General features: G+C 46.5%; 1 protein-coding gene across 2 annotated transcripts in view; it reads right to left on the reverse strand.

Moving 5' to 3' along the window:
* LOC128328940 (serine protease 53-like) overlaps positions 1 to 10,479 on the reverse strand; it is a 41,723-nt gene extending 31,244 nt beyond the window's left edge. Inside the window, exon 1 of one of the 2 annotated variants that reach the window (XM_053259207.1) lies at positions 10,369 to 10,479. The gene's annotated coding sequence lies outside the window, so the exon portion shown is untranslated. Of the gene's footprint in view, positions 1 to 4,821; positions 4,868 to 10,368 lie in introns of those variants that run through there. The other variant, XM_053259208.1, reaches the window with a different exon arrangement.
* Between the last annotated feature and the right edge of the window lie 85 nt (positions 10,480 to 10,564).

Here is a 10,564-nt window from a genome sequence, read left to right on the forward strand (position 1 = left end):
CAATTATAACTATGCCTCTGGTGTAAAGTGGGGCGTTTTTGCTGCAGTCTGCATTCACCGCAGCAGGGGAAAATGCGGTAGCACCTGAGGTGGAGGAGCAATATGCAAAGCACCGGCCAAAGTCCACCCTCCAATATTTTTCTTATCCATGGCATATGCGCCAGGCAATTTTCATCCCCACTCTGACTTCCTTCTCTTCCCTCTGTCTTCCGCACTGCCCTTCCTTTTCTCTCCTTCCACGCGCCCAGCCCACAAAGTGCCCACAACCACCTCTTGTCTCACCCAGCCGCACATGAGCCAGAGCCGCTTTTGGTGACCTCTGCCCACCTCACCCACTCCTGCCCTGGATTTTGAGAAGGCAGGGAAGGGATTGGATGGAGGAAAGTGTTGTTGGGGGGCAGCGAACAGAGTGCTGGCCTAGAGTGTCTCCACCTGCTGGCTTCTTTTGGGAGTCACCTCGACCCAGGTCCTGGGTCAGACACTGGCCCCTTCAATGAGTCCGTCCCTTCCTCAGGGGAAGAACCAACGGCCAAAGTACCGCCTGAAGACAGCGGCCCAACCCAGGCCCCCAGACTGGTCACTGAGCCACCACCATGGAGGCCCCACAGCAATCCTTCTCCAACTATAGACTAGACGTTCAGACCTCCCCTTAGGAACACATAGAAACATAGGAAGCTGCCATATACTGAGTCAGACCATTGGTCCATCTAGCTCAGCATTGTCTGCACAGACTGGCAGCGCCATCTCCAAGGTTGGAGGCAGGAAACTCTCTCAGCCCTACCAAGGTGCCAAGGAGGGAACTTGGAACCTTTTGCTCTTCCCAGAGCGGCTCCATCCCCTGAGGGAAATCTCTTCCAGTGCTCACACATCAAGTCTCCCATTCATATGCAACCAGGACAGACCCTGCTTAGCTAAGGGGACAAGTCATGCTTGCTACCACAAGACCAGCTCGCCTTCTGTGTCAGACGACACCCCCTCTGCAGATCTAGCCCCCGTTTTTATACTAGACCCTGCACCAGAGGACCCTCACCTCACAGGACCCTCACAAACTGCTGACCCCTAGGATACATCCCCTCTTCATATCTACGCAGAAGCCCTTTCAAGGTCCCTCCATCAAAGGGCACTGCAAGGTCCGGAAACCCTTCAGGAACATTGCTGAATTGCACGACTGGCCGGCAGAAAGCTAACACTAGAGGAGTCTTCTTGGGAAGAGGACTAGCCGAGTGGTCTCCTTGAGAGTTGCTTTAGTTTGCAGGAAATAGGTGTGGCCCTGGTGAGGACTATATATGTTTCCTGTGGACAGAGCTTTGCTGGTAGCAATGGTTCATGACAGGGGAGTCTTTCTCCCTGCTGCTGACTTGCCAACTGGCCCTTGGCCTTAGACCTTGTTCTTCTGGCCCAGTGGCCTAGCAAGGGGAGAATGGGCCCGTGTCAAAGCATTGAACGTGGGTGGCCTTTTTCACCTGGGGCAGCATGTCGTCGTCCCCCCGCAACAGTGGTGTGTGCACAGTGCATGCTCCCATGTGTGTAAGCCCCCCTCTCACCCATGCGGCCTTGTCACTGCTCCTGCTGCCCACCTGCTTACTGGCTTGCCATGGCTCCCAGGCCTGTCCTGCTCCATTGGGTCTGGGAGGTCCACTGCCACCCCGAAAGATTTTACAGGACTCCAGTGCTGGCGGGGGGGGGAGCAGGGGGAGGGGTAAGTGCCCCCTCCCCCGCCCTTAAAGTCCCACCCCTTTGAGCCACCCCCCGCCCAGTTCCGTGCACATCCCTAGCAGGTGAGCAAGCAGGGCGGGCGGGTCCCAGATACTGGGTGGCCCGTGTTCCTCGAACACATCTGCCCAAGCGTAGCTCCACCCATATTCTGGCCCTTGTTCCCAAGACCTGCTTCTCGTGTTTGATTTGCGCTGAACCTCGATACGGCGGCACTCTTCAGCATGCTTCAGCCCCAGGGATACCTACCTTCAGGTCCAGCCAACAGCCTCCAACCTCTGGCTCTGGTGCCGGGTGGGGGTGATCAGTCTGGGCCCTATCCAGACTGCTTGAAACAGCAAGCCGGACAGCTTCAGTCCACTTCCTTCTGCGCCCTTCACCGGCCTCTGCCTTTTCTCAGAGGGGGAATGGCTGTGGAGGAGCAGGAGGGACCCTTTGGAACCGCTCTTTGCCCAGTGGCCTGGCATGGCCTGGCAGAGTGGCTCAAATGGTAGGGGGAGGCAGGGGGCACCGTGCTGCCCTGGGGGAGCCCTAAAGTTCTGCTTCTGTAGGCAGCTGCCTCACCTCGCCTCATGGAAGAGCTGCCCCCCGGTGTATGCATGAGCAGTGAATAGGGTGTACTACCAATACAGGTGCTCTGCAAACCCAGTTTTTTAAATTTTATCATGAGTAGCCACAGCGCGGCTCCGCGCCATGGCTACTCACGAGGAGACCCCCAGAGGGGAGGTGAAAAGCCGCCTCCTGGTTCAGCCCCTGCTCCCCCCAACCGCCACCGGCCCTGTCACGGAGCCGGCAATCGTGTGGGTGGCTGATCCAGCTGCCCAGGGCTCCCGCTCTCCCCGGTCACTCTCCCAAACTGGGTCTCACTGATCGTGAGACTCGGCTCAAAGTGTCACACCAAAATGGCTCATTTTGATTCAGGGTACTAGCATAGGCTGGAAAAGAGCAAGGGGCCGGGAGAATTCATGGTGGCTTAAAGCAAAATTGTAAAAACACACAAACAAAATAATATCTATAGAAAATAAAAAATAAATGAAGATTACACATAGTTTGAGATATGAAGAACAGCAATAGAACAAAAAGTGCACTGAGCTTTTCAGTTAAGGCTTAGTAGTACTTACTTCTAAGTAGGCATCAGAGGTTCACCTAGGTAATTTTGGAGCCTGGACCTAAAGGCCTTTAGAGCCCCCGCCAAGGCTAAATTACGGGGGCGGGTCTCTTCACCACTTGTTGGATCTGTCTAAAGAGGGCTTTTAGTTCCACCTAATGGTGCAGCAGGGAAGTAACGTGCCTAGGGAGCAAGAGGTTAGTGGTTCGAATTCTTGCTGGTATATTTCCTAGACCAGGTATTCTCAAACTTGGGTCCTCAGGTGTTATTGGACTTCAACTCCCATAATCCCCAGCCTCAGTGGCCTTTGGTTGGGGATTATGGGAGTTGAAGTCCAATAACACCTGAGGACCCAAGTTTGAGAATCACTGTCCTAGACTATGGGAAACACCTAATGGCGCAGTGGGGAAATGACTTGACTAGCAAGCCAGAATCTGCTGGTTCGAATCCCCGCTGGTATGTTTCCCAGACTGACTATGGAAATCACCTCTATTGGGCAGCAGCGATATAGGAAGGTGCTGAAAGGCATCATCTCACACTGCACCGGAGATGGCAGTGGTCAACCCCTCCTGTATTCTACCAAAGACAACCACAGGGCTCTATGGTCACTAGGAGTCAATACTGACTCAATGGCACACTTTACTTTATATCGGGTAGCAGCGATATAAGAAGATGCTGACAGGCATCATCAGTAGCCTGGAGGAGAAGGTATGGACTGTGCCGCACTCTGTCTTCTTGGCCAGGAGCTATATTACAGGTCCCCACCCACCCCCCGCCAGCTTGGATAGCCTGAAGACTGGCTTTGTTGCCCAGCTGCTGTCTGCTGCTTGGTTCGTGTGTGGGCTTCCTTAGCCTAATTGCCTGATAACTTTGACCTGTGGGCACTAATTCCATCAGCCCCCTCTTGGAGCCCCCTCTTGATGGCAGGTGCTGCTGATCTTCAGGTGGCTGCTGAAGCTGGCTGCCAGAAGGGGGCTGGCCTTTGGTGTGGGACCAAGGGCTGGGGCATAGTATGCTATTGCATGATGAGTACACACGAAGTTGGAGCTGCAGTTGGCAGGGCTTTTCTCGCGGAGTCTTGGGCGAAATCAATCTGTGATGTGTTTAGGTTTGTCCAGAGATGGGGAGACGGGGGGGAGTGTCCATTGACAGTGGGGCAGCTATTCTGGGCATGGTGGGGAATAGAAGAAGTAGCACTGGCTGGTCAGCAGGCTGTTACAGGGGAAGGGAAATCAGAAATTCATTTATTCATTTATTCATCATATTTTTATACTGCCTGATATGTACATCTCCAGGCGATGTACAAAATTTAAAACATTTAAAAGCCAGCACAGATTAAAATACATGGCACAATAAAACAATGGCATAAACGTTATTAAAACAAATTATTAAAAACAATTCTAACTAAAAGCCTGCGAGATCAAGAAAATCCTGAGGGTCTTCCTGAAAACAAACAGAAGGAGATGCTCTTATTTCAGCAGGAAGCATATTCCGAAGCCCCGGAATAGCCGCAGAGAAAGCCTGGTCCTGGGTCACCACCAAATGAGTTGGTGGCAACCGTAACCAAACCTCTCCAGAAGATCGTAACAGGCAGCAGGGTTTTTGGCAAAGGAGGCGCTCTCTTAAATAGCCTGGACCCAAGCGTGGTATAGTGGTAAGAGTGCTGGACTAGGACCAGGGAGACCCGAGCTCAAATCCCCATTCACCCATACTTGCTGGGTGACTCTGGGCCAGTCACTTCTCTCTCAGCCTAACCTACTTCACAGGGTTGTTGTGAAAGAGAAACTCAAGTATGTAGTACACCGCTCTGGGTTCCTTGGAGGAAGAGCGGGATAAAAATGTAAAAATAAATAATAATAATAATAATAAGAAGAAGAAGAAGAAGAAGAAGAAGAAGAAGAAGGACACACACACTTAATAGCTGTTTCCCCCTTCCGGCTGCCCTGCCACCTCTTTGACCTCAGGGAACAGTGCCAAGCCAGCTACCCACAGAGCCTCACCTTGCTCCTTTGCAATGCCAGGTCACTCCAGAATAAATCAAAAATCATCCATGACCTGATTCTGGATGTAGGGGCTGGCCTGGTATGTATTATCGTCCTTGTTTTCTCTCAAAAGGATTTACGGAGACTTTGGACTCTTTGTTGTGAGAACTTTTCCTCCTTATCTTCTGGCAGAACAGCTGTAGACTTTGACTCACAAAAAGATAAAGCAATAAGAGAAAGCTATAACTCCCTTTGCTGGGACAATTTATTTGTTTTGTAAACATTTTACTCTAAATCCACTGAGTTTTTTCTCTGCGAAGGATTGTTTTCATTGTTAACTACCAGATTTAATGGATGTGTATTAATTTGGACTTTTATTCTTTAAAAGCCTTATATGCATTGGACTATGCTATTTTAGTAGTGTCAAAGATTTTCCCGGTGTGTATATATCTGATGTTTGTTTGTTTGTTTGTTTGTTGTTTGTTTACTAGGGAATTCGTTTATGGCATATTATTCATATTGATTTGAAGTACAATTTTTTAAGGTAGTTCTCTGAGGGCCTTACATGACCTGAACATTTTATTCCCTGTGACAAAAAATCTCAGTTAAACAAACTAGGGAATAAGAATTTTGCACAGCTTCTTGGTTTTGAGAACTTTTTCTTCTTATCTTTAGGCAGAACAAATACAGGGTTATAAAAAGACAAAGAAAATTTATTTGTTATGTAAACATTTTAGTTTGAATCAATTGAGCGATTTCTTTCTCTGTGGGACTGTTTTTATTGGTAACTACCAGGTGTTATTGGTTGTGTCTGGACTTTTATTTTTCCTGTATGCAGACAATTTGATGTTATCCTTACTTTTTGGCATATCATTCATATCAATCTGAAGAACTTCTTTAGAGGTAGTTTCCTGAAGGCCATACACGAGCCAGCATGGTTTAGTGGCTACAGTGCTGGACTAGGACCAGGGAGACCTGAGTTCAAATCCCCATTCAGCCATGATACTAGCTGGGTGACTCTGGGCCAGTCACTTCTCTCTCAGCCTAACCTACTTCACAGGGTTGTTGTGAGGAGAAACTTAAGTATGTAGTACACTACTCTGGGCTCTTTGGAGGAAGAGTGGGATATAAAATGTAAAATAATAACAACTTTTTATTCCCTGTGATAAAAATCTTAGTTAAACAAAGTAGGGAATAAGGACCGGCCATTTCAGCTTTTGTCTCTCTTGCAGATGGTCATTTAAAGAAGAAACTTTCATAAAAGACTACTTTTGGACAGGGATTATTAAGTTTGCATAATGATGTATTACAATCAACTTTTTCAAACAGCTGTGGGAGAGCTTAACAAGATTGCTTTACAAACAGATAGGTTGAGTGCAAAGATATCTTTAGATCAGGAGGTGTCTCAGACTGGTTTAGGGACTTATACCCAGACGGTGTTGGACAAGGAAATACAACCAGAACAATGTAACGCCTCTCCGCAGGTTAACTGTATTGATATTCAAGTATGTGTACCAGATTTGGAAAAGAGCACATGGTTGGATTACAGGTGGCAAAGAATGTGTGTTCAATACTGTTTACAGCTGAATTTCCCTCTAACAGAATCAAACAGATGGGCATTAACCTTTCGGCACCCACCCTTTTGTGGATTTAGAAGAAGGTGATTATTCTTGTTTTTAGATTCAAAATAAGTTTTGGTTGTATGATTTTTCTTTTCTTGAATTTATAGAAGGTTGTGACTGTTGGACTAGCTCATCGACAAAGTTTCTTTTTTATTTTTTGGTCTACATTGTAGTTGATCTTTGAGCCTTTCTGGCAGTTTCTTGGTTATGTACCTTTTTAGGATGTATAATTTTATCTTTTTATGTTAATCTTTCCTAAGATTTTAATGAGCTTTTTCCTTCTTTTTCTTTCTCCCTCCCTCTTTTTTAGAATGTACTAATTAGAGAAAAGCTGCATTGAAGCAATTATTTAATGTTTGTTGGTTGAAAACCAGTTTGATATTTGAAAGAACACATAAACCAGTCCTAAATCTGATTGCTAGTACATGATAAATTCTTATGCTATCTTCTTGTTCTATGTTTCTTTTCTTTTTTTCTAATAAGACAGTTTATTTGTATCTCATCAGTTGTACTTTAGTATATAGAAGTTTAGAGATGCCTTTTATCTTTTTGATTCAATTTTTTAATTTTTGTCTTGCCTTTTGTATTCTTTGTATTAGAAATGAATAAAATCTTAATTTTTTAAAAAAGAAAGAAATTGCCGCCAAGGACAAAACTGTTTCCACGCACTGACGATAATAATTAGAGGGAACTGCTTGGAAGGATTTCATGTTGACTCTGCTGGTGTTCTGGTTGATGCCCTGGTGAAGAACTGGGACAGCCAACTCACCAGGGCAGTAGATAAGTTCGCTCCCAAGAGTCCTCTCCAACCCGCATCAAAATCAGCCCCTTGGTATACGGAAGATCGAAGGGAGCAGAAGTGCCAAGGTACACAACTGGAGCGCAAGTGGTAAAACTGGTATGAGCCCCTGGTGGCGCAGTGGTAAAACTGCCGCCTTGTAACCAGAAGGTTACAAGTTCGATCCTGACCAGGGGCTCAAGGTTGACTCAGCCTTCCATCCTTCCGAGGTCGGTAAAATGAGTACCCAGAATGTTGGGGGCAATATGCTAAAATCATTGTAAACCGCTTAGAGAGCTCTGGCTATAGAGCGGTATATAAATGTAAGTGCTATTGCTATTGCTAAGTGCTAAGTGGAGGAAGACTCGACTCAAATCCGAAAGATTAAGTCAGAGCACATTTTTAAGATCTATGCTCTGGCAATACGTGTGGCAAAGAAACAATTCTTTTCTGCCTGGATTGCATCCACAAGCAAGCTCATTTCCTGTGGAGTTGTTCAGGGTTGTGAGGGGGTTAGTAACCACCCCTCCTTCTTCTCTGAATCAGAATTTGGAACCATCAGTTACCCACTGCAATGTTTTTAATGAGTTCTTTGTGGACAAAATCTCTCGTATTTGGGCCAATTTAGATTCAGACCCCACAATTACTGTAGTATTGGATGCGGAGGTGTCCGACTACTCCTCTTGTGTGGTTAGGCTGGATCAGCTTCAGTTTGTGAAACTGATCCAGTCTAACCATATGAACGACCGGAGGAAGTGGACAGGCAGCTCGGAATGGTACAGCTTACCACCTGTTCTCTTGACCCTCGTCTGACATGGCTTATATCATCTAGCAGGGAGGTTGTGGTTGAGGGCCTGGTAGAGAATATAAATGCTTCTCTGAGGGAGGGCAGGATGCCTCCTTGTCTTGAGGCAATAATTAGACCTCTTCTGAAGAAGCCTGCATTGGATCCCTCAGAGTTAAGCAACTACAAGCCTGTTCCCTACCTTCCATGGTTGGGCAAGGTAATTGAGAGGGTGGTGGCCTCCCAGCTCCAGGCAGTCTTGGAGGGAACTGATTATCCAGACCCAAATCCAAATTGGCTTTTGGGTGGGCTATGGGATGGAGACTGCCTTGGTCAGCCTGATGGATGATCTCCAATTGGGAATTGACAGAGGGAGTGTGACTCTGTTGATCCTTTTGGATCTCTCAGCAGCTTTCAGTACTATCAACCATAGTATCCTTCTGGAGTATCTGAGAGGGTTGGAGGTAGGAGGCACTGCAGTGCAGTGGTTCCGCTCCACCTCTCAGGCAGATTCCAGGTGGTGTCACTTGGAGACTGTCATTCTTCTGAATGTGAACTTTTGCATGGTGTTTCCCAGGGCTCCATACTGTCTCCAATGCTATTTAACAGCTACATGGAATGGCTGGGAAAGATCATTTGGAGATTTGGTGCATGGTGTCATTGGTATGCTGATGACACCCAAAACTATTTCTCCATGTCGACATCATCAGGAGAAGGCACAACCTCCCTAAATGCCTGCCTAGAGGCAGTAATGGGCTGGATGAAGGATAACAAAATGATTCTGAATCCAGATAAGACAAGGGTACCTTAAGTGGTGCAGCGGAGAAATGCTTGACTAACAAGCAGAAGGCTGCCAGTTCGAATCCCCACTGGTACTATATCAGGCAGCAGTGCTATAGGAAGATGCTGAAAGGCATCATCTCAGACTGCATGGGAGGAGGCAATGGTAAACTCCTCCTGTGTTCTACCAAGGAGAACTATAGGGCTGAGGGCTCTGTGGGCACCAGGAGGCGAAATCGACTTGATGGCACACTTTACCGTTACTTATTGTTCGGGGTTGGAAATCAGGAGATGATTGTGATCTGCCCATTCTGGATGGGGTCACAGTTTCACAGAAGGAACATGGAACAGGTATGTAGGAAAATAAAAGGCACAATGAAAACTTAGAGTCTCTTGCAATGCCTTGGCTGGACGTGCATAGGTTAGTGTTTCTTAGCTTAATTATGTTGCAGATAAACAATAATAGGCCAGTATCAGGGATATATAAAGTGCACACACAAAAACCAGAAAGTCTTACAACAGATTTTGACTAAACAAATTTTCCCTAAATGAAACTTCCCAGATCCAAAGCCCTGGCTTCCCTTGTCTTGTACTCACCAAAGCCCTGGTTGAGAATCAAGCCCCTGCAGTCCTATCTTCCAAGTTCTGCAGCCATACTCCATGGCCATACATCTTGCTCTCACCCCCAGCCTGTCTCTTCTGTAAAAAATCAACAACCAAAAACTTCCTCCGTCCCAACAGCTCTCTAGGTCCCACCCACCTGGTGTGCTGATTGGCTGAGCCCTAGAGTTCAGCAGACTGTCTGTCAGGGCAGGATTCACTTCTGGTCAACTCTTTAGTGGGGGAGGGGTGGCTGATCACTACAATGCCTGCTGAGATGAGAGCCTCCCCATCTCCAACAAGTTTTAAAAAAATCTTTCAAGACCTACCTTTTCACACAAGCATTTTAATTTAATTGTGGTTTTCAGACTGTTGTAAGGTTTTTATTTGTGTTAACTTTTTATGTTGTTGTGAGCCACCCAGAGATGGAAGTTTGGGGTGGCATACAAATTTGATAGATAAATATACAATTGTGTGTGTGTGTTGGGTGGGATTTTTGACACAGAAAATCAGCATTTACTGACTGTATCCATGTAGAACCTCAGAGAGGAGAGCTGGTCTTGTGGTAGCAAGTATGACTTGTCCCCTTAGCTATGCAGGGTCTGTCCTGGTTGAATATGAATGGGGGACTAGATGTGTGAGCACTGCAAAATATTCCCCTCAGTGGATGGAGCTGCTCTGGGAAGAACAGAAGCTTCCAAGTTCCCTCCCTGGCAGCATCTCCAAGATAGGGCTGAGAGAGATTCCTGCCTGCAACCTTGGAGAAGCTGTTGCTAGTCTGTGTAGACAATACTGAGCTAGATAGACCAATTGTCTGACTCAGTATATGGCAGCTTCCTATGTACCAAATCTCTGCCAAGATTCAGTAGTGCTCTCTCATAGAATACATATGCTTGAACCTTTAAAATAATAATAAAGATGATTAAACATAAGCCTTATGACAGGACCTAATTCTTTTCAATAATTTCTGAACAGCACCTAATTGTAAGTGTTCCACTTACCATTATTGTTACAAAGAAGTTTGAGGCTAGCTTTTTCTAAGTGTATTTATTGCAGAGATCCTGCTACCACAGAGATTCTCAGCCTTGTGTTCCCAGATGTTGGACTACAAGTTCTATCATGCCCAGCCACTGTGGTCAATAGACAGGGGAAGGAAATAAATAGTTCTGGGAAAGTGACTGGATTGGTTAAATTGTT

The sequence above is a fragment of the Hemicordylus capensis genome, chromosome 6, assembly GCF_027244095.1.
Source record: "Hemicordylus capensis ecotype Gifberg chromosome 6, rHemCap1.1.pri, whole genome shotgun sequence".
NCBI classification, from domain to species: Eukaryota; Metazoa; Chordata; class Lepidosauria; order Squamata; family Cordylidae; genus Hemicordylus; species Hemicordylus capensis.